This window comes from Aquarana catesbeiana, linkage group LG06 (assembly GCF_042186555.1).
Source record: "Aquarana catesbeiana isolate 2022-GZ linkage group LG06, ASM4218655v1, whole genome shotgun sequence".
In the NCBI taxonomy this organism is placed as follows: domain Eukaryota; kingdom Metazoa; phylum Chordata; class Amphibia; order Anura; family Ranidae; genus Aquarana; species Aquarana catesbeiana.
Genome location: NC_133329.1, coordinates 41136601 through 41161717, shown reverse-complemented (window position 1 = coordinate 41161717; position 25117 = coordinate 41136601).

Sequence of the window (25117 nt, the reverse complement as noted above, 5' to 3'; positions counted from 1 at the left end):
CGTTGAGGACAGGAAATGGAAAATAATCGATCTACTAGCAAGATCAACAGATAATAAAACTGTCCCCGGGGGTGGGGAAAAACAAACGCTGCTGTGTTAATACTTACGACAGACTCGATCATATACTCAACACATGGGTTAAATGCAACAAAGGCTCCATTTGACCTGCTTTGCCTACAAAAGCTTGTATGTAGGACCTGTTGCACTCAAATAAATGTAAAGTGGGTCAACAGCAACCTCAGAGCTGTCACCCAGAAAGCATGGGAAGCTGCAGACTTGTGTTTGACATACACTTTAGGAAAATGCCCATCTACATAAATCCTTAAGACTTCAGCCTTCGGAGTAAAGTGTTTGCTTTTACTTTCCAGTGCTGTGTTCACAGAATTTCTAGTGAATTTTTTGAATGTATTAGATGGACAAGGTGATCCATTGTTTAGATGTTTAAATACAGAATAAAAATAACTGTTCTGAGCTCAAGGGCCAGTTTTGTTTGGTTGTATTTTGTGAACCTGGTATTAACCACTTGACGACCGCCTCACGCCGATGTACGTCGGCAAAGTGGCACGGACAGGCAAAATCACGTACAGGGTACGTGATTTGCCTTCCGCGGGTGGGGGGTCCAATCGGACCCCCCCCCGGTGCCCGAGGCGGTCGTCTTTTGTCCAGCGGCGATCGGTGATGAGGGGGAGACCATCCGTTCGTGGCCCCCCCCTCGCGATCGCCGCCGGCCAATGAAAACACTCCTTTGCTGCTGTATGCTAAACAGCAGCAAAGGAAGTGATGTCATCTCCCCTCGGGTCGGTATTTTCCGTTCCGGGCCGAGGAGAGAAGACTGCAATGTAAGTGCACAACACACTACACACACAGTAGAACATGCCAGGCACACAAAACACCCCGATCCCCCCCCCGATCGCCCCCCGATCCCCCCCCAATCACCCCCCCCCCCCCCTGTCACAAACTGACACCAGCAGTTTTTTTTTTTTTTTTTTTCTGATTACTGCATAGTGTCAGTTTGTGACAGTTACAGTGTTGGGACAGTGAGTATTACCCCCCTTTAGGTCTAGGATACCCCCCTAACCCCCCCTAATAAAGTTTTAACCCCTTGATCACCCCCTGTCACCAGTGTCACTAAGCGATCATTTTTCTGATCGCTGTATTAGTGTCGCTGGTGACGCTAGTTAGTGAGGTAAATATTTAGGTTCGCCGTCAGCGTTTTATAGCGTCAGGGACCCCCATATACTACCTAATAAATGTTTTAACCCCTTGATTGCCCCCTAGTTAACCCTTTCACCACTGATCACCGTATAACTGTTACGGTTGACGCTGGTTAGTTTGTTTATTTTTTATAGTGTCAGGGCACCCGCCGTTTATTACCAAATAAAGGTTTAGCCCCCTGATCGCCCGGCGGTGATATGCGTCGCCCCAGGCAGCGTCAGATTAGCGCCAGTACCGCTAACACCCACGCACGCAGCATACGCCTCCCTTAGTGGTATAGTATCTGATCGGATCAATATCTGATCCGATCAGATCTATACTAGCGTCCCCAGCAGTTTAGGGTTCCCAAAAACGCAGTGTTAGCGGGATCAGCCCAGATACCTGCTAGCACCTGCGTTTTGTGCCTCCGCCCAGCCCACCCAAGTGCAGTATCGATCGATCACTGTCACTTACAAAACACTAAACGCATAACTGCAGCGTTCGCAGAGTCAGGCCTGATCCCTGCGATCGCTAACAGTTTTTTTGGTAGCATTTTGGTGAACTAGCAAGCACCAGCCCCAGGCGTCAGATTAGCGCCAGTACCGCTAACACCCACGCACGCAGCATACGCCTCCCTTAGTGGTATAGTATCTGAACGGATCAATATCTGATCCGATCAGATCTATACTAGCGTCCCCAGCAGTTTAGGGTTCCCAAAAACGCAGTGTTAGCGGAATCAGCCCAGATACCTGCTAGCACCTGCGTTTTGCCCCTCCGCCCGGCCCAGCCCACCCAAGTGCAGTATCGATCGATCACTGACACTTACAAAACACTAAACGCATAACTGCAGCGTTCGCAGAGTCAGGCCTGATCCCTGCGATCGCTAAGAGTTTTTTTTGTAGCGTTTTGGTGAACTGGCAAGCACCAGCCCCAGGCAGCGTCAGGTTAGCGCCAGTACCACTAACACCCACGCATGCAGCATACACCTCCCTTAGTGGTATAGTATCTGATCGCATCAATATCTGATCCGATCAGATCTATACTAGCGTCCCCAGCAGTTTAGGGTTCCCAAAAACGCAGTGTTAGCGGGATCAGCCCAGATACCTGCTAGCACCTGCGTTTTGCCCCTCCGCCCGGCCCGGCCCAGCCCACCCAAGTGCAGTATCGATCGATCACTGTCACTTACAAAACACTAAACGCATAACTGCAGCGTTCGCAGAGTCAGGCCTGATCCCTGCGATCGCTAACGTTTTTTGGTAGCGTTTTGGTGAACTGGCAAGCGCCAGCGGCCTAGTACACCCCGGTCGTAGTCAAACCAGCACTGCAGTAACACTTGGTGACGTGGCGAGTCCCATAAGTGCAGTTCAAGCTGGTGAGGTGGCAAGCACAAGTAGTGTCCCGCTGCCACCAAAAAGACAAACACAGGCCCATCGTGCCCATAGTGCCCTTCCTGCTGCATTCGCCAATCCTAATTGGGAACCCACCGCTTCTGCAGCACCCGTACTTCCCCCATTCACATCCCCAACCAAATGCAGTCGGCTGCATGAGAGGCATTTTTATGTCCTCCCGAGTACCCCTACCCAACGAACCCCCAAAAAAGATGTCGTGTCTGCAGCAAGCGCGGATATAGGCGTGACACCCGCTATTATTGTCCCTCCTGTCCTGACAATCCTGGTCTTTGCATTGGTGAATGTTTTGAACGCTACCATGCACTAGTTGAGTATTAGCGTAGGGTACAGCATTGCACAGACTAGGCACACTTTCACAGGGTCTCCCAAGATGCCATCGCATTTTGAGAGACCCGAACCTGGAACCGGTTACAGTTATAAAAGTTAGTTACAAAAAAAGTGTAAAAAAAAAAAAAAAAATATGAAATAAAAAAAAATAGTTGTTGTTTTATTGTTCTCTCTCTCTCTATTCTCTCTCTCTATTGTTCTGCTCTTTTTTACTGTATTCTATTCTGCAATGTTTTATTGTTATTGTTATTGTTATTATGTTTTATCATGTTTGTTTTTCAGGTGTGTAATTATTTACACTTTACTGTGCTTTATTGTTAACCATTGTTAACCATTTTTTTGTCTTCAGGTACGCCATTCACGACTTTGAGTGGTTATACCAGAATGATGCCTGCAGGTTTAGGTATCATCTTGGTATCATTCTTTTCAGCCAGCGGTCGGCTTTCATGTAAAAGCAATCCTAGCGGCTAATTAGCCTCTAGACTGCTTTTACAAGCCGTGGGAGGGAATGCCCCCCCCCCCCCCACCGTCTTCCGTGTTTTTCTCTGGCTCTCCTGTCTCAACAGGGAACCTGAGAATGCAGCCGGTGATTCAGCCAGCTGACCATAGAGCTGATCAGAGACCAGAGTGGCTCCAAACATCTCTATGGCCTAAGAAACCGGAAGCTACGAGTATTTCATGACTTAGATTTCGCCGGATGTAAATAGCGCCATTGGGAAATTGGGGAAGCATTTTATCACACCGATCTTGGTGTGGTCAGATGCTTTGAGGGCAGAGGAGAGATCTAGGGTCTAATAGACCACAATTTTTTCAAAAAAGAGTACCTGTCACTACCTATTGCTATCATAGGGGATATTTACATTCCCCGAGATAACAATAAAAATGATTAAAAAAAAAAATATGAAAGGAACAGTTTAAAAGTAAGATTAAAAAAGCAAAAAAATAATAAAGAAAAAAAAAAAAAAAAAAAAAAACACCCCTGTCGCCCCCTGCTCTCGCGCTAAGGCGAACGCAAGCGGCGGTCTGTCGTCAAACATAAACAGCAATTGCACCATGCATGTGAGGTATCACCGCGAAGGCCAGATCGAGGGCAGTAATTTTTCCAGTAGACCTCCTCTGTAAATCTAAAGTGGTAACCTGTAAAGGCTTTTGAAGGCTTTTAAACATGTATTTATTTTGTTGCCACTGCACGTTTGTGCGCAATTTTAAAGCATGTCATGTTTGGTATCCATGTACTCGGCCTAAGATCATCTTTTTTATTTCATCAAACATTTGGGCAATATAGCGTGTTTTAGTGCATTAAAATTAAAAAAAGTGTGTTTTTTCCCCAAAAAATGCGTTTGAAAAATCGCTGCGCAATTACTGTGTGAAAAAAAAAAATGAAACACCCACCATTTTAATCTGTAGGGCATTTGCTTTAAAAAAATATATAATGTTTGGGGGTTCAAAGTAATTTTTTTGCAAAAAAAAAAAAACTTTTTCATGTAAACAATAAGTGTCAGAAAGGGCTTTGTCTTCAAGTGGTTAGAAGAGTGGGTGATGTGTGACATAAGCTTCTAAATGTTGTGCATAAAATGCCAGGACAGTTCAAAACCCCCCCAAATGACCCCATTTTGGAAAGTAGACACCCCAAGCTATTTGCTGAGAGGCATGTCGAGTCCATGGAATATTTTATATTGCGACACAAGTTGCGGGAAAGAGACAAATTTTTTTTTTTTTTTTTTTTTTTTGCACAAAGTTGTCACTAAATGATATATTGCTCAAACATGCCATGGAAATATGTGAAATTACACCCCAAAATACATTCTGCTGCTTCTCCTGAGTATGGGGATACCACATGTGTGAGACTTTTTGGGAGCCTAGCCGCGTACAGGACCCCGAAAACCAAGCACCGCCTTCAGGCTTTCTAAGGGCGTGAATTTTTGATTTCACTCTTCACTGCCTATCACAGTTTCGGAGGCCATGGAATGCCCAGGTGGCACAAAACCCCCCCAAATGACCCCATTTTGGAAAGTAGACACCCCAAGCTATTTGCTGAGAGGTATAGTGAGTATTTTGCAGACCTCACTTTTTGTCACAAAGTTTTGAAAATTGAAAAAAGAAAAAAAAAAAATGTTTTTTCTTGTCTTTCTTCATTTTCAAAAACAAATGAGAGCTGCAAAATACTCACCATGCCTTTCAGCAAATAGCTTGGGGTGTCTACTTTCCAAAATGGGGTCATTTGGGGGGGTTTTGTGCCACCTGGGCATTCCATGGCCTCCGAAACTGTGATAGGCAGTAAAGAGTGAAATCAAAAATTTTCACCCTTAGAAATCCTGAAGGCAGTGATTGGTTTTCGGGGCCCCGTACGCGGCTAGGCTCCCAAAAAGTCCCACACATGTGGTATCCCCATACTCAGGAGAAGCAGCTAAATGTATTTTGGGGTGCAATTCCACATATGCCCATGGCCTGTGTGAGCAATATATCATTTAGTGACAACTTTATGAAAAAAAAAAAAAAAAAAAAAAAAAAGTGTCACTTTCCCGCAACTTGTGTCAAAATATAAAATATTCCATGGACTCAATATGCCTCTCAGCAAATAGCTTGGGGTGTCTACTTTCCAAAATGGGGTCATTTTGGGGGGTTTTGTGCCACCTGGGCATTCCATGGCCTCCGAAACTGTGATAGGCAGTGAAGAGTGAAAGCAAAAATTTACACCCTTAGAAATCCTGAAGGCGGTGATTGGTTTTCGGGGCCCCGTACGCGGCTAGGCTCCCAAAAAGTCCCACACATGTGGTATCCCCATACTCAGGAGAAGCAGCTAAATGTATTTTGGGGTGCAATTCCACATAGGCCCATGGCCTGTGTGAGCAATATATCATTTAGTGACGACTTTTTGTAAATATTTTTTTTTTTTTTTTTTTTTGTCATTTTTCAATCACTTGGGACAAAAAAAATAAATATTCAATGGGTTCAACATGCCTCTCAGCAATTTCCTTGGGGTGTCTACTTTCCAAAATGGGGTCATTTGGGGGGGTTTTGTACTGCCCTGCCATTTTAGCACCTCAAGAAATGACATAGGCAGTCATAAACTAAAAGCTGTGTAAATTCCAGAAAATGTACCCTAGTTTGTAGACGCTATAACTTTTGCGCAAACCAATAAATATACGCTTATTGACATTTTTTTTACCAAAGACATGTGGCCGAATACATTTTGGCCTAAATATATGACTAAAATTTAGTTTATTGGATTTTTTTTATAACAAAAAGTAGAAAATATCATTTTTTTTCAAAATTTTCGGTCTTTTTCCGTTTATAGCGCAAAAAATAAAAACCGCAGAGGTGATCAAATACCATCAAAAGAAAGCTCTATTTGTGGGAAGAAAAGGACGCAAATTTCGTTTGGGTACAGCATTGCATGACCGCGCAATTAGCAGTTAAAGCGACGCAGTGCCTTATCTACATGTGTTTCAATTCATGAACATATGAACTTTATTGAACTTTTTATTTTGTAATTTTAGCGCTGCACTTATTTACTTAAATTGGAAAAAGACCTCTGGTCCTTAGGCAGCATAATGGTCCGGGGCTCAAGTGGTTAAAACCTGCTTTCTTTTAACATCTGATGTTGTAATTTTTGTGTTTTATTATGAGAATGGAACCTTTTTTTGAATGAGCTGCTTACTGCATTTAGGTAGTATTTCTAACCATACCGTACAAGACACAGGCTCCTTTAATCATGGCCCCTGAGTTATATGCAGCCATCTTTAGGTGACTGGACTAGAGATTAAAAATTTCTGGAAATTTTGAAGCTCGGAAAAAAAAACTTTTTTTTTCCGTTTTTTGGGATATTAAAAATATAGTGTAGCCAAACAATTATCACAAACAGAATTTACTTTTTTATAATTGTAACAAAGGGAGCAACAATCTCCTGAACTGCTTAGTTTATGTGGAACAGCCAAAAAGCCTCCACAAAACAATTTTCAAAACCAAAAGTAAGTTTTTCATATTTCCTCTCCACAGTATTAAATAAAAGTTAAAAACCCCATTCTCAAAAAGAATTGAAGATGGGGGAAGTAGTGTTAAAGGGGTTGTCCGTCATCACAATTAGGAACTTCTAAAAACTTAAGGTGAACACCCTGTCTTAAAATATTTTATTCATCATGTTAAAATAAAATATTCCACAATTTTTGTTTTTCTTTTTTCAATTTTTCCAATTTTTTGGAAAAAAACTGAAAAAAACATTTTTTATCTGAATGTTTCAGTTTTTTTCCAGGCCTTCACATCTCTAGACTGGACACTAACAGAATTGTGGTGAAGCCCATATAATCCCCACTCTCACCAAGTTTTCTGCTAGTGTCTTTAGGTGATGGACAACCAGGCAGGTGGTATGTTTTTTTTTTTTTTTTTTTTTTTTTCTTTCTGGTTGCTTTCCTCATTCTACCTAGAAGACTGAGATTCCTCGCTGATTTTTACCCTGAGAGAATTGAGCACATACTCTGCTACAACACAAGGCACTTTGCTTCTGTTTGCACAGCCCTACTCTCCATGTTCGCCATCACCCGATTATCTGGCAGCTATCGGTGGTGAGGCACTACAGCTGAAACACATCTGCTCAGGTTGTAAGTACCTCTCAGGGGACCACTTCACCCATATGGCAGACATCGGGCACAAGAGAAATGGGAGAGTGGGGCAGGCCAGCACACATTGTACATAGGGTCATGACGTGAATCAGATTTCCTCAAGTAACTGTTTCAGGTACTTTGGACCTCAATCTCCACTAAAAGGAAACGGATTGCTCACTGCAGTCATCGGGACTGCAGCGAGCAATCAGTGTGTAAAAAAACGAAAACAGCGTTCATCCGTGTCACTATAATATTGCAGTGCTTTATATGGTGATTACAGGCACTGACTGATGACACTGAATGCCAGTGCAGCAGTCAGGGTCTGCCACACCAGTACAGTGTCACCATATTGTCAATGGAGCAAGTGCAGTGGCACTATGGTGACATTGTACCACTGTAGTGGTGATTTTCAGTGGCTGGCTGCTCTGATATCACTATGTCAGAGCCGCCAGCCATTGTCTCTGATCACTGCCACAGCAGAACATTCTCACCAAACCAGTACAGCCTGTCCCAGTATACCTTATCACCCTAAGGGCTAATTCATATATGCCGTGCTCTCTGCCAGCAACAGCGTCCCTAATCACCGCTACATAGGTCCCAGTGTCACCAGAGCAAGCCAGCAACAGTGTTCCTGATCGCAATCACATCAGTCCCAGTCCAGCCAACAGTGCAGTGTTGCCTCTGCCTGCTGCCTATTTAACCATGTTTCTGCCTGCTGTTTGGACCTATTTTTCGCCGGTTTGCTTATGTCTCTGCCTGCTGCCTGAACTGACCCATCTGCACGTCCCAGTCATCCCCTGCGGGCAACTGCACTCCTCAAACCAGAAACGTTTGTTTTCCTTTCTTCAGCCTCTTGTACTTCCTGTGAAGTGAACATGGCATTCCTAAGAGCAGCTACATACAAGTAGGCCAGGCTTGCTTGGCTTATGCAGGGGCCTCCAAACTATGCCCCTCCAATTCTGGAACTACAAACCCCATCATACCTAGTCATGTTTGTGAATGTCAGAGTTTTACAATGCCTAATGGGATGTGTAGTTCCACAACAGCTGGGGGGCCGTAGTTTGGAGATCCCTGTCTTATAGGAAAGGGGATAGCAAAAGGTGATGCTACACTAAACTTTATACCCTGATCACTTGTACAGAGGTGACCATTATAGTGAATTGTTTTTGATACATTTGGTTGATTGTGATCCAAAAGATACAATGTCCAGTAACGAAAGTCTCACGTCATATCATCATACTTGGGAGGAGTAGCAGAATGTGTTTTGGTGTGAAATTGTAAGGTATGGTCATGCTGTGTGTGAAATATATCTTAATAGACAATTTTAAGTAAAAATATCAATTTCATTTACAGTATATTCTGCATTTTCCAAAAACTTGAGGCAAAAAGTCTTACCATGCCTCTTAGAAGATGTCTTGGGTGTTTGCTTTCATAAGTCATTTTGTGGGTGTTTCTACTGTTCTGGCTCTCTAGCGCCTCCAGAAATGTTATGGGTAGTCAGAAAATTAGTGTGTAATTTGTGTAGCCTGTCAGTCTCACACGTGTGGTATCCCCATACTCGGGAGGAGTAGCAAAATGTGTTTCAGAGTATAATTCTAAGTGTACCTATTGACAACTTTGTGTAAAAAATAAATAAAATTCTTTCCTGTATTTAAAAAAAACTTGTGGCAAAAATTGACATTTTTAAAAGACAATCTATGCCTTTCAGAAAATACCTTGGAGTGTTTCCATACAAAATGTGTGGTGTTCTGCTCTCCTGGTGATCCAGGATCTCCAAAAATAGGTGATCAGGAAAATAGATGCGTGATTTATGCTCCTTGAAAGCCCAAAAGTGCTCCTTGGATTTTGGGCCTCTATGCATCTAGGTTGTGAAAGTCTCACACATGGTATCCCCATGCTCAAGAGACATAGCAGAATGTTTTTGGGTGTAATTGTAAGCATGCCTATGCTGCATGTGAGACATATAACTTTTTATAATGAAAACTTTGGGAGAAAAAAAATATATATTTTCTTTGTTTTCCAAAAAATGGACAGAATTAAAACACCAAAAAACTTGCCATGCCTTTTAATTGCCTTGGACTGTCTACTTTCCTAAAAGGGGTAATTTGGGGGTGTTTGTACTGTTTTGGTGCCTGAAGAAATGAGATCGGCAGGACTGATCAATTTTCAGATATATATCATAGTTTGTGGACTTTTTAACTTTCCTACAGACTAAATAATATACACTGATCTGGGTTATTTTTACCAAAGAAATGTAGCAGAATATATTTTGACTAAATTTGTGAAGAAAGATTTTCTTTGCAAAGTTTTGTAACAAACTAATAAAAATGTTTTTCCACAATGTTCAGTGTTTTTTCCTTTTATATAGCAAAAAAAAGTGGTGATTAAATACCACCAAATGAAAGCTCTATGGCTCAATAAAATTATGTAAAATTTATTTGGGTACAGATTTGCCTGCCTAATTGTCATTCAAAGTGTGATAGCGATAAAATTTGAATGGCCTGGGAAGGATGGGTGTGAGACAGTCCAGTCTTGAAGTAGTTAAGGAGCCACCTGGTGTTCACCAGAGCACCTTGCAAAGGAGATGGGTTTTGCTGCTGGTGGCTGCCAGGTTGTGGCCCTCTGGCTCACCCAAACAGGCACCTACTGATTGATGACTGATACACTAGTCAGAGTCTCTGGCAACATTGGTGCTGGGATCACAAGTTCGAGAGACAGCAGTCTTATGGGTGCTGGGAACACAAGGACAAGCTTCTTTAGCACTACTGGGAGTCACGCACTGACAGGCTGGAATGGATGAGGTCAAGGGAGACTGGTGTGAACCGGGTCAGAGGATGCAGACTGGAGTGCACAGGTTCCTATTAAAAAAAAAAAAAAAAAAAAAAAAAGCACTAATGGGTTTGGTGCTACGCCAGCAACTAGACCGTATAACTCAGCTGCAGCTGAGTTATACGGCAAGGTATAGGGATATAGCCACTAAAGGAAGCTGACCTTTTTTCAACCAAAATTTAATGTCCAGTCCTCTAGTATTCAGCAATGTACCCAATATGTTTACATCTTTGGTGCACTGTCCCTTAGAGAACATTATAGAAATCTATTTTATAGTGAATAGAAAAAAATAAATCTCCCATGCCAAGGCACTCCTGCAGAGTGTGGTCCCTAACTCCTAAACTAGCCGCGCTGTCAACCAGGAGCAATTATATATATTTTTTATCTATTTGCTAGTTTTTTTTCCTTCAAAAGTGGAGTGACCATTTAAAGGAAAACTCTTGCTAAAAGTTTTATGCATATTGAAGTGCATATTGCACTTGGCCCCGTTCAAATCCGTGCAGTGGTGTTCAGCTGGTGACATTTTTTTTTCTTAGTGCTGGCTGTAGCTCCTCCCTAGGCTAAATCCCAAAGTATCAGTCAGCACTGAAGCTGCTTCTCCCTCTTTTTTTGGGCATGACAGAGTGCATACAGGTGAGCCCACACAACCCCGCCCCCTCCACTGAACGCTGCCAGGGCCAAACTCTGTAGCTCTGCCTCTTCTGATATACCTCTCTGAAAGCTTCATATCCTGAAGAATAATGTGATTTCCCATGAGCTGAAGAAGAGAATGTTAACATGTACAGCAACACACTAGAAGCTCAGACTTGCTCAAGGCTACTGAAGTCCCCCATTGCGTGCACAAGGATTCAATAAAAGTAATATCAGCAATGGCCAGTTTTGTTTTGTGTGATGAACAGTTCCTGGAGTGCCTGTCAGTGCAAACTCACACATCTGTAGACCAAAATCACAGGTGTGAACCCACCCACCGTCATGTACGATCATATAGGAACTTCCTTAGTAGGGGTGTGAAGTTTTGGCATGATTTTACCCGTACAAATTCCTCCCTGAGAATTGCTCCCTGAATGGCTGTAACCTGTGGAAGGCTTTGCGCACGCATTAGAACATGGATGAAAAAATGACCATAAATTTCAATCCCAAGCTTTTTTAGATGATGCAAAGTAATGTACATTTCCTTCTAAGAAGTCTAACATTTTATACATTCTATAATGTTGTAATTGTGTTTTATACTTATAAAAATAAAATGCTCAGTATTTGTATGTATGACTTGCACCTTGATTGTACAATTTGAAAGCATGGTATTTTGTGCCCAATGACCATATTCGTGTTCACCTTTTTTTTATGAAAAATGTGTTAAAGATTTCAAAATGTATTTGTTACGTGACCCTTTTCCAGCCTAGAATTGGTGACATTTGAGGGATAGTGATAGTATTTGTTAATTATTTTAGGTTAGGATTGGGCACAGTTTTAAAATATACGGAAGTATTTTTTTTTCACTTTGGTCGGTGGAAGAACATAATAATTTGCATGTGGTGTACGGCACTTTTTAGTCTAAAATAACTTCTAGCTCCTCCCGAGCGACATACACATATATGTGTCCTCGGTAAGTGGTGGTGATACCCGGATGATATCTGCAACTACAGCTATCCTTCTTTAGCTCCAGCAATCGACTTTCTAGTAAAAGTGGTCAGAGTAGCTAAACAGTTACTCAATCACTTTTCCAGCTGCTGTTTCCGGGCTCTCCCATCACATCGAGGAGCCTTTGGGGAGCTACCAGCTGACCATAGGGTCAAAGGAGGAACATAAACTATATTGCCAAAAGTATTGGGATGCCTGCCTTTACACGCACATGAATCTTAATGGCGTCTTAGTCCGTAGGGTTCAATATTGAGTTGGCCCACCCTTTCCAGCTATAACAGCTTCAACTCTTCTGGTAAGGCTGTCAATGTTTAGGAGTGTGTCTATGGGCATGTTTGACCATTCTTCCCGAAGCAAATATTTAGGTCAGGCACTGATGTTGGATGAGAATGCCTGGCTCGCAGTCTCCACTCTAATTCATCCCAAAGGTGTTCTATTGGGTTCAGGTCAGGACTCTGCGCAGGCCAGTCAAGTTTCTCCACCCCAAACTCGCTCATCCACACTATATTGCCACAAGTATTGGGCCACTCTTCCAAATCATTTGGTGGATGGGGATTATGGTGCGGGGTTGTTTTTCAAAGTTTGGACTTGGCCCCTTAGTTCCAGTGAATGGAACTCTTAAGGCGTCAGCATACCAAGACATTTTGGACTATTTCATGCTCCCAACTTTGTGGAAACCGTTTGGAGATGGCCTCTCCCTGTTCCAACATGACTGCACACCAGTGCACAAATCAAGGTCCATAAAGACATGGATGAGCAAGTTTGAGGTGGAGGAGCTTGACTGACCCGCAGAGTCCTGAGCTCAACCCAATAGAACAACTTTGGGACTCATCCAACGTCAGTGCCTGGCCTCACAACTGCGTTTCTGGAAAAATGGTCAAAAATTCCCATATTCCCACACTCCTAAACCTTGTGGACAGCCTTCCCAGAAGTGTTGAAGCTGTTATAGCTGCAAAGGGTGGGCCCAACTGAATATTGAACCCTACGGACTAAGACTGGGATGCCATTAAGGTTCATGTGCTTGTAAAGGCAGGCGTCCCAATACTTTTGACAATATAGTGTATGTTCTCTGATTGTCTCTATGGTGTATAAAACTAGAGGCGGCAAGAATTTTGTATTCTTGTTTAGCCGATTAATCTCCGCTCCCTGTTTGATCATCTGCTTTGGAGGGCAGAGGAGAGATCTGGGGTCTAACAGACCCCAGATCTCTCCATAAATCCATAAAAGGGACCTGTCATGGTCCATGCTGTTACAAGGGATGTTGTGATACAAAAAAGGTTGAAAAAAAAAATACAGCGTTTTAAAAAAAAAAAAAAAAAATAGAAAACATTTTTTTTTAAAGTGCCCCTGTTCCTCCGTCCTCACATGCAAATGTGAACACATACGTAAGTAACGTAGTGATTACACCACACGTGGTATGGCCACAAACCTCAGAGAGAGAGCAATTATACTAGCACCAGATCTCCTGTGTAACTGTAAGCTGGTAACCTGTAAAGACATTTAAAGTGTCGCCTGTGGAGATTTAATGTACCGTAGTTTATCGCCATTCCATGGACAAACACAATTTTAACACATGCCATGTTTGGTATCTATTTACTTGGCACAACATCTTTACTAAAAAATACAATATTGTGTATGTGTTCACTAACCTTCATTAACCACTTCAATACCGGAAACCTTTACCCCCTTCCTGACCAGGTAAATTTTCAGCTTTCAGTGCTGTCACACTTTGAATTACAATTGCGTGGTCATTGTTAGGGTTAATCCTGTGTCTAGGGTGGTCCCTTTAACCTCTCAGACCTCGGATCGATGTACTATGCAATTTCAGATATATCTGGAGCCAAGTCCCAAAACAAATGACACGCATTCAGTATTATGTTCTGGGAATTGTGTTGATTTGACTCCTAGCGTCTTATATAGCAAATTACAAATCACACAGAATGTTCATAATAACACATGCGCAGTAGAAGTTAATTTCATATGCAGTTACAACTGGTTAAAACAAGTAGCCTTTGTTCTTTGTTCTCCGGCAGCTGAATACAAAGGAATCTAAAAACTTTAGATAAGGAGCGTGTGAAACATTTCATCTACAAATACTCATGCTTACACAGATTTCTGGAAAGCTAAAGCGATACTCAAACTGTACATATTGTGTAAAATGGAAACTTGTGAATATTAAGATGGCTGACAGAACAAGATGGATGCTTAGCATAACCTTTCAGTCATACAACACTGTACCCAAATGAAGTTATCATTTTTTCACACATAGAGCTTTCTTTTGGGGGTATTTAATCATCACTGTTTTCTTTTTTAGTTTATTTTGCAAAAAAAAGACCGAACATTTTGGGGGGAGGGGGGAAACTTGTTTTTCTTAGTTTCTGTTATAAAATTTTGCAAATAATCTTTCTTTATGAATCTAGTCTAAAGTGTATTCTGCTACATTTCTTTGGTGAAAATAACCCAAATCAGTGTATATTTAGTCTGTTATATAAAGTATATCTGAAAATCGATTACTCCTGATATACTGACTCATTTCTTGAAGCCCAAAAATGTCAGGACAGTACAGATATTCCCCAAGTGTCCCCTTTTTGGAAAGTAAACAGACTAAGGTATTTAGTAAGAGGCATGTCGTGTTTTTTGAAGTTGTCATTTTTTTTATCACAATTATATGGAAAATGAAGAAAATAAAACCGTGTTTTTTTTTTTCACAACTCTTTACATACTGTCATCAGTGCAGTACAGTGTCATATAACTGATGTGGCAGTGATCAGGAAAAACTGGCTGGTGACAGTATGTAAAAAAAAAAAGAAATTATTTTTTTAAATATTTATTACCTTTTTTTTTTTACATTTGTACAGTATAAGGTGATCAGGATTTTTTTTTTTTTTTACACACTGATTGCTAACAGTGCACTTTACATTTATAAGTAACTATTTTTCTCTGAAAAGGAAGGAATCATTCAGTGTTTACTATTTTTAAGAGCTGTGGTTGGCCACAGCTAATCACATGGTACAGATGGGCAGTGATTGGCCCTGTGTGTACCATTTAATGGCTGTGCTCACTCAGAGCGCATCAAAATAGTACACAATGAAATATTATGTAACAAAACCTTTCATTGTGTACAACTGTCATGTGATCTGCTGTGGTTGGCCAAAGCGGGCCGGTCTAGTGATCTGGCATCGGCTGTGTCCGGTGACAGATTGTGCCGGAGTGCTGCCCAATTCTGGGAGGGCATCATGACGTCCTCCCAGAACAAGTGTTCACCCACCCAGCTGTCATTTTACAATAGGCTGGGCAGGGAGAGGTTATAGTGTATTTTTTCTTAAAAACTAGAGTTTAAATTGCACAAATATGCCACAAAAAATTTGCAAAGACCACCATTTTTTTCTCCAAGGCCTATGCTTAAATAAATCCAGAAATGCAAGCTAAGCAGAGAGGGGTCCCACCGCTCAGGTAGGCGCAGACCAGGGGAGAGGAAAGCCAGTATAGTATTGTCCTTCAAGAGGGAAGTGTCCCAGGTGCTGGCTGATGCAAGATGAGGCAGGCAATTCGAGGAAAACTGTAAGCCGCACACCGGTATAATGATGAATGCTTTATTTAAAAAGCTGAATCATGAAGAAACACAAAACATAACAGCAGAAGCGTACAAAGGCAGCTGATGCGTTTCACACTACGATGAGTGCTTATTCATAGCTGAATGAATAAGCGCTCATCGTAGTGTGAAACGCGTCAGCTGCCTTTGTACGCTTCTGCTGTTATGTTTTGTGTTTCTTCATGATTCAGCTTTTTAAATAAAGCATTCATCATTATACCGGTGTGCGGCTTCCAGTTTTCCTCGAATTGCCTGCCTATGCTTAAATGACAGAATTGACCTGGGCATCAGGCAGTTAGTCACCCAAAAAGGGAAGCTCCGCTTATGGCTTCCTCCCCCCCCACATTTGGCACTTTTCAGTGGCGGGGGGGGAGGGGGGGTTCCTGGTTTTGACAGGTACCCGTCCCCTCTTCTGGGAGACCTGGCTGAGGCGAGGTCCCTCTGAAGTTCAGCCCTCCTCCTCCCCCTGCTGCTGGGCCATTCAGAAAGCGCAGTGCCCTTCGCACATGCGCAGTAGGGAACCGGCTGTGAAGCCGCAAGGCTTTACTGACCGTTTCCTTTACAGGCAATGGTGGCAACAGCTGATGGAAACATCGGCTGGGGTGCCGCCATCGCTGGATCCCTGGACAGGTAAGTGTCCTTATATTAAAAGTCAGCAACTACAGTATTTGTAGCTGCTGATTTTTAATTTTTTCATGGGGGGGCGCTAGACCCCCGCTTTTAAATAACCATAAGGTGTGGATATTTTAACATGGTTCCATTGGTCCAGCTTGGACCACTACTGCAGTGATCGTCGCTAGCTTCCAGGTTCTGTTCCTCCCTGCTGCTGCGGTGAATACAGTTAGTCGCTTGGTCAACGTGGGCGCCATTCAGCGAACACTTCGCCTTTTTTTTCCTAATGAACGCACAGCTTTCCCTGATTGGATGAGACGTGGAGGCCACAACTGAGGTTTTCACTACAGTCATGCAAGACTTTGCCGGCCAAATCTCCAAGTTATTTGCTGACTCTGACCGCAGAGGCTACAAGAATACTCCCATGCCTTCCCTTGCAGATTCTATATCTGATCTGCCTGTGGCCCCTGAGCCATCAGCCATTGAGACTGTCTGATGTTTTTATTTACTCCTGTCCTTACAGAATAAACTTGCCTCTAAAGGGCCACAGTCGTCTGCTAATACTCCAATATTAAGAGATTGTTTTGGTTCTTATTAATGTGGTACACACCAGGCCTGGTTCACACCTATGCATTTTTTAGTGCATTTTCAGTTTTGCAGAAACACACTACAGTCCATTTAACATGGTTTCCTATGGGTCACGTTCACATCTATGCATTTTATGGAAAGGGCCAGCGACTTTTTTTGTCCTCTTTGGTTCCATCGACTTCAGTGGATAAAAAATAGTGTATTGAAAAATGCACCTGGAATATGCAAACTGCAACCTGCATAGGTGTGAGCCAGGCCTAAAACCAGGTGATCCTCCTTTTGTTTCTACGAGTGCTATTTCCAGTCTTTGGTCTTTTAGAGCCCCTAGGGGCCCAGGAGCATAAACTTTCCCTTTACATCCACTATTACAGGTCTTTCTCTATAGACTATAATGAATAAAGATGCAGCGCTAATATAATGAAATAATAAAATTGTTGATCAAAAAAGTAATGGTGAAAGACTCTCAACTGAGAAAACTAAGGCAAATACCACACTGAATTTGCTGAAAGGTGATACCCCAAATGGTTCTAATAGATTGGTGAAACCAAAAATTAATTAAAAATAAAACAACTAATGATGAAAGTTATGGTGAAAAAACTCTCACTTAACCAAACTAAAGCAGATACCACAAAAATGTGATAATGATATGTGATAAAAATAAAACCACATAAAATATAACTATTGAAGCATATACAAAAGTGAAGGAAGGAAAAATATTTTACACGTCACTAGTGAAAGAAAAACATGTAAGTAAAGTCCCAATTCCAATAAAACCGGTGCAATGAAAAAATAAAAACGTCCATATAAAGTGTGAAGGTGATACTCCAAAGGAAGGATTGGTGAAAACAGATCCTATATCCAAGATGATTCACACCCAAGTGAGTATTAATGCGCCTTACCGACTACAGATGACCGCCGTAAGGTAGTCTCACCAGGCACAGGGAAATTCAGGTCTCCCAAAAACCTTTACCGACGTCTGTAGTTCAGGCTATGATCATGGTACTCAAAAGACAAAAGCAAAGAATGCTCCCATAGTGTAATAAGCGTAATGACGACGTCCTATCGTTACGAAACGTTTAGAGTGGAGCCTGTGATGGTGACATTAGGAGATTTATGGGAAACAAACAGCAAGCGGTAGGAAGCCTGTGGAGACGCTGCGATCTCCATCTTTGATCTACAATTGTCAGTACGCTTATAAAGGATGAAATATCTTGTAAGTGCAATCTATTTGGTTTATTAAATACTTTTTATGAACTATTACACTATGGGAGCATTCTTTGCTTTTGTCTTTTTGAGTACCACGTTCATAGCCTCAACTACAGACGTTGGTATAGGTTTTTGGGAGACCTGAATTTCCCTGTGCCTGGTGCGACGACTACCTTACGGTGGTTATCTGTAGTCGGTAAGGAGCAATTAATACTCGGGTGTGAATCATCTTGGATATAGGATCTGTTTTCATCAGTCCTTCCTTTGGAGTATCATCTTCACACTTTATATGGACTTTCTTTTTTTTTTTTTTTTATTTCATTGCACCGGTTTTATTGGAATTGTGACTTTGCTTACATGTTTTTCTTTCACTAGTGACGTGTAAAATATATAAATAAAATATTTTTCCTTCCTTCACTTTTGTATATGCTTCAATAGTTATATTTTATGTGGTTTTATTTTTATCACGTATCATTATTATCAAATTTTTGTGGTATCTGCTTTAGTTTGGTTAAGTGAGAGTTTTTTTCACTATTACTTTCATCATTAGTTGTTTTATATTTAATTAATTTTTGGTTTCAGCAATTTATTAGAACCGTTTTGGGGTATCACCTTTCAGCAAATTCAGTGGTATTTGCCTTAGTTTTCTCAGTTGAGAGTTTTTCCACCATTTTATTTATTTTACAATTTTATTATTTCATTATATTAGCGCTGCGTCTTTATTATATTGCATTTGAGTTTAGTATTAGACTTTTTGGTGCTGGCAGCTTTTATTTATTCTCTCTCAGTAGATCTTGCTTTATTTCTAGCGCAGCATTAACTTTGGGTTTTGTTTATACTTTCTCTATAGACATTGGGACATTGCCTCCAACCTCCCTGCCCATACCTCCATACAGCAGACAGTTGAAGGAAGTGTCTACCAACTACCAAGAAGCTCATCGGTGCCATCACAGTTCATTGAGAAGTACAAGCCATCTTCCGCGGACTTGTAGTTCGTTCATTCACAGATTGCTGTGAATGAATGACACGGCTGTGGGCAGAGCATGTTACGCATTATACTCTAAATATGGGTGTAACATGCTCCAAAAAGGTGAACTTATCCTTTAAGGACCCAGCTGAATAAACTATTGGAAGTCCTCTCTAGAGCTCTTTTCCCTACAGTTAAAACACATTCCTAGGACACATTTAACCCCATACAGCGCCACCTAGTGTTAACCCCATTCACTGCCAGTCACATTTACACAGTAATCAATGCTATTTTAATCGCACTGATCGCTGTATAAATGTGAATGGTCCCAAAATCGTGCCAAAATTGTCCGACGTGTCCGCCATAATGTCGCAGTCACGATAAAAATCGCTGATCGCCGCCATTACTAGTAAAAAAAAAATAATAATAAAAATGCCATAAAACTATCCCCTATTTTGTAAACGCTATAACTTTTGCGCAAACCAATCAATAAACGCTTATTGCGATTTTTTTTTTTTTTTTTTTTACCAGAAATATGTAGAAGAATACGTATCGGCCTAAACTGAGAGAAAAAAAATGTTTTTTATATATTTTTGGGAATATTTATTATAACAAAAAATAATGCATTTTTTTCAAAATTGTCGCTCTTTTTTTGTTTATAGTGCAAAAAATAAAAACTGCAGGGGTGATCAAATACCACCAAAAGAAAGCTCTATTTGTGGGAAAAAAAGGACGCCAATTTTGTTTGGGAGCCATGTCGCACGACCGCGCAATTGTCAGTTAAAGCTACGCAGTGCCGAATCGCAAAAAGTGCTCTGGTCAGGAAGGGGGTAAATTCTTCCGGGGCTGAAGTGGTTAAATAACAAACATGTTTTACTTACCTGCCCTGTGCAGTGGTTTTGTACAGAGCAGCCCTGATCCTCCTCTTCTCGGATCCCCCTCCAGCACTCCTGGTCCCTGCCCCCAGAGCAAGCGGCTTACAATGGGGGCAACCGAGCAGGCTCGCTACCAAGCGTGTCTATTCACACACAGCCGTGGCTCTGTCCTGCCCCCTCTCTCTCCTGATTGGCTCAGTGGCTGTGATTGACAGCAGCGGGAGCCATTGCCAATGAGGAGGCAGAGTCCCTGGAGACCCAAGGTACTCGTGCACATCGCTGGATCGAGGTGGGGTTCAGGTAAGTATTAGGGGGGGGGCTGCTGCACATAGGTTTTTTGCTTTCATGCATAGAATGCATGAAGGTAAAAAAACCTTGAGCCTTTAGAACCACTTTAACATGTTTGGTATCTATTTACTTAACGTAATACAATCTTATTTTACCAAAAAATAGGTATAATATTGAATTTGTTGCACTGTATTAGTGTATATAGTGTATAATGTGTTTTATTCCTGAAAATATGCTTTTGAAAATATCTGCACAACTAACATGCACTTTCAGAAAATATATACTTTGGGGGGGATTACAGTAATTTCTTGCAAAGAAATGTGTGTAAAAAAATGCCCCAGTAGACAAGTGGTTAAACTTGATCAATTCTTCATTACAGAGCCTAAGGAGATTTGGATCGTTGGGAACTCTATGGTAATACGTGCCTTTCAGATTGCAAAGAAGCGTCTATATGGCGTGAACTTGGGATTTGAAGAGAAATCCTTTACCATTCGTTGGTTTATCCGAGACTCTATGTTATGGTGTCACTTGTGGACTGAAGTGAGCCAGGCAGTTGAAATATTGGGGGACCCAAGTGTCATATTCATCCATCTAGGTTGCAAGGAACTGCCAGCTCGGAACCTAGAGAAGTTTGTGCGCTTTGTGAAAAACGATTTTATACGGCTCACCGAGGTTTATCCAGGTACGGCATTTATCTGGGCACCATTACTTGCGCAATCGGCGTGGCTTTTGACACGCACGGAGGAAAAAAGAAAGCGGTTTAACGCTGACCTTAAACGTTTTGCAGCACAGTGTGGAGTCAAGGTGGCTGATCTCAGTAAAGTTGAGGCGATATTCGATCATAAAATCCATAGGAAAGATGATGTAGATGAGGTGGAAGCTTTTACTGCAGCCATGATTGATTCCATAAAGGCAATCTGCAATCTGACAAATCAAGAGTTTGCTTAGTTTTTTTTTTTCTTTGAGCTTAACTACCTGCGTATTTCTAATTACCCCTATGATGAACATCGGACAATACAAAAATTCCCCCCAACAATCAACCCAGCTAGTCAGCAAAAATGACAATTAAACCTTCTCCATCACTCATTGAAGGACACAGCTCCATAGATTCATATTCATTTGGTTATATTGCTTCCTACAGGAGGATTGGGACTCTAAGATTAAACAAAAAAGGGGCCAGATCCCTCTAGTATTCCGGTCCCAACCTGTAGCCCTTTTGTACTTGTTGTGTGGCCCCTGGATCCCGGCTGATAGAACTGAAAGTGGGGTCACTAGTTTTAAGGGGCTGTAATGACAGTGACCTCTAAAGCTGGCTATAGATGTACCGAAAGTCCCGGCCAAATTTTGATCCATGCGTGGCCCTCCTTTTTTAACAGAAGTTGATTCTTGGGAGGGGTTTGGCTAATTCTGCCATCCACCTCGTTTATGTGGATGGAGGAATCTGTTGGGTCTTAGTTTTTCTTTTTCATAAAAAAAAATCTATGGCCAGCTTAACAGTCTCGTGTAGCATGTTGTCAGTCTCCAACTGTCTCCTACAGCATGATTGCAGTCTCCAACTACAACTGTAGCACATTCACTGTCTCCCCATCTCCTAAAAGATGTCCAAAGTTTCTGGCGATCTTTTTTGGCAATGCACACGCTGAATATAGGGTGTTCTCCTGTGTTAACAGTTGAGGCCCCCTATAACGCCTAAGTTGACCACCACTGTTCTAGTGGCTACACCTCTGCACCAGCTTTGTATTCTAAGGCAGTAGGAGGTCTGTCTCCAGAACTGCTGCATCATGTCTTCTTGTGCGTGGAACTTCGACTTGGCCTTCCATCAACAACTTTATGACTTGACTGCATATTTGGGTGGTAGTCATTAGGTCCTGCAGGCGCCAGTGCAGTGCCTCATTTTTTTTTCCCCCGGGCCTTCAAGTTTCATTATCATTTGTTTTGGTGTCTCTGCCTTCCTCTCAATTTTGGGACTGCTCTTAGACATCCCAACATGTATATAAATCTATGTAGCTGTGCCCCTCAATGAACGATGGAGTAAATAGGATTTTTTTTGGGCTCACTTAAAACTCTTTTCTTTGTTTATTAAACAGAGCTCCCTCTCTAATTCTAGTTCTTTATTTGGTTGGCTGTTTCCAATATGACTTATTGGTCAGCATTTTGGAAGTTTTACTCCTTCGACTACTCTTCCTATTTTATTACTGCTTGCTACAACTGAGCTATACAACAGGTTTAGGGATATAGCCACTAGAGGGAGCTGACCCCTTTTTTTCATTTAGTGTCCAGTCCTTTAGTACAGTGGTCATCAACCCTGTCCTCAGGGCCCACTAACAGGCCAGGTTTGCAAGATAACTGAAATACATCACAGGTGATATCATTTGCTGCTCAGTGATTGTAGTATTCTAATCTGCATCTCCCCCAAGGTAATACATAAAACCTGACCTGTTAGTGGGCCCTGAGGAAAGGGTTGATGACCACTGCTCTAGTAGGCAGCAATGTACCCAATATGTATACATCTTTTGGAGCACTTCTCTCAGGGAACATAAAAAAAATAAATTGTGAGTAGAAAAAAAAACTACTTGTTCAACATTTTGGGTAACAAAAACCTAGGTTTTTTGTTGCATGAATTTGCAAAGACTTGTTAAATCACATTTCCGTGGCAAAGCACCCATGCAGAGCTTGATCCCTAAAGCCTAGTACACACAGACCGAATCTCGGGCTACATTGGCTGGTTCAATTAAAAAATGATTCAGCCCCGTGTGTAAGGCAGCCGGTCCAACAGGTTTGACCAGCTTCTGTCGGACGAGTATGCTGGAAAACCAGCAGCCGACTGGACTGTTCTGGCAGGGGGCCATCCCCTTGTCAGAACACAAAAGAACAGCAGGGAAGATTGCTGCACTAACGTCAGATTATTAGTACAGTGGCTATGACCGGAGCAATCTTTTTACGTTCAACTTGCTGGGTAGAACAGAAAAAAACTAGTGTGTACCAGGCTTTACTCTAAATTGAGCTCTCAACCTTGCCTTGGAGGTCATATCTTCCGCCTTAAAGTAGAAGTGTTGAATTACAAAAAAAAAACTCACATACACTACAGTATGTGGATGCAGCATCAGTCCAGTGCTGCAGCTGTCCCCCTGCTGGCTCTAAGCCCTGAGAACTGAGCTGGCTCTCTGCTCCCCTCTGGTGCTCGCTGGAGTGTCAGCTGTGTAGGGGGCGGGAGCAGCTGGCTCAAGCTCTCAGCAGCACACTGAGAGGCTGAGCCAACTTTCAGTCATACATCTGGATGAATCCAATTTCAAGTCGGGATCACTGCAGAGCTCTGTGGCATCAGCCGATCTTAGCCCGCTGTCAGCTGAATCTGGGTCACAGGAGTGCAGAACTAAGTGCACTCTTGTGACCCAAAAGAAAAGTATGGCCATATTTCTTTTTTAAAGAGTAACTCTGCTTTTGTTAAGAAAAAAAAATCGATCCCTGTATAGGGTGATCAGTGTACATTGCAGGGATTTTACAAACTTTGTTGCAAATTCCTACCTGTGTATCTGTTTTTATTCTAAAGAAATAGCCGTTTGCTTCAAAATGTCCCATGCAGACTTACTCTGAATGGCAGGGTCTGGTTCATTATAATAACCTGGCGCACTCAGGTTCTCATCAGTGTTCTGATGAGAAAAGTTGCAGTCTCTGCATCCCTTTAGAAGTAATTAACCCATAGGGAATATCTCACCGAAAATACATTTCTTTTGTCCAGAGAATGTCTCAAATTTGACTTGTATATTAGTGCAGAAAGAGCGAAAATCCGTGAGCCAATCACTCAAGGAGGAAATTACATTTATAAAGGCATTCTGTACACCAACTGAGTACAAAACACTTCCAGGTTGTCATATTGCATTGAATTTTAAAGAAAATTACAGTGCTGCATATTGAAACAGGTAGTAGCCTTAAAAAACAGTATGGCTTGTGTAGCAATTGTATATTCTATATTATTTTTTCCATGAATGTGGAGTTACCCTTTAAAGATTAACTCTCACCAGAAGTTGTTAGTGTTTCGTAAATCCCACAGGGGACCCAAAGCACATTGCACTCAGTCTCGTTCAAATTTGTGCAGTGGTTTTCAAGTGAGGTCATTTTTTATTTTTGTCAGTGCTGGCTGTAGCTCCTTCCTAGGCTGAAGCCCAAATTATAGTATAGTCAGAACTGAAGCCACCTCTCCCTCTTCATTTGGGCATGACAGAGTGCATATAGAAGAGCCACACAACCCCTGCCCTCTCCACTTGACAGTACCAGGACCAATCGCTGTAGCTTCTGCTATACTCCTTTGACTGATTTATGTACAGCAGAATCTAGATTTCTCCATAGGATGTAGGAGAAATCTTAGCATGTATAGCCAGCTTTAATACACACTAGACGCTCAGACTTGCTCAAGGTTTTTGAAGACCCCCACTCCAACCAGGATGTAACAAAAGTATGTCAGTTTCTCAGAATAATTGACCATTAACCCTTGCCATTTTTTTTTTTGCTTTAAATGATCAGTTCCTGGGGTGCCCAACACCTGTTAGTGCAAGCTCATACATCTGTAGACCAAAAACACAGATATGTATGAACCCACCCACTATCATGCAGGAACCTCTGTAGTTAGGGGTGTTGAGTTTTGAAATGTTCTTGCCCATACAAGGGCATCCTTAAGAATTTGCTTTCTGAACTGCCATAAGTTTTGGAGACTTTGCACAAGCATTAGAACATGGATGAAAATGACCTAAATTCAAGGTTCCAGCTTTTATAGATAATAAGAAATGCACATTTCCCTCAATTTTGTTCCAAAGGGAAGTCAAACATCTTATGTTCTGCTTCAGCAATCTAAGCACTGAAAGTGTGATCTCTATAACTGATCCAGTAGTGGTGAGATAGCGAAGCTTACAGTCTCAGTAGCTTGGCAGACAGTGACTCGATCTCGATGACGTCCTGCAGATCATAGAAAGCTTTAATCCAAAACTTGGGAAGAT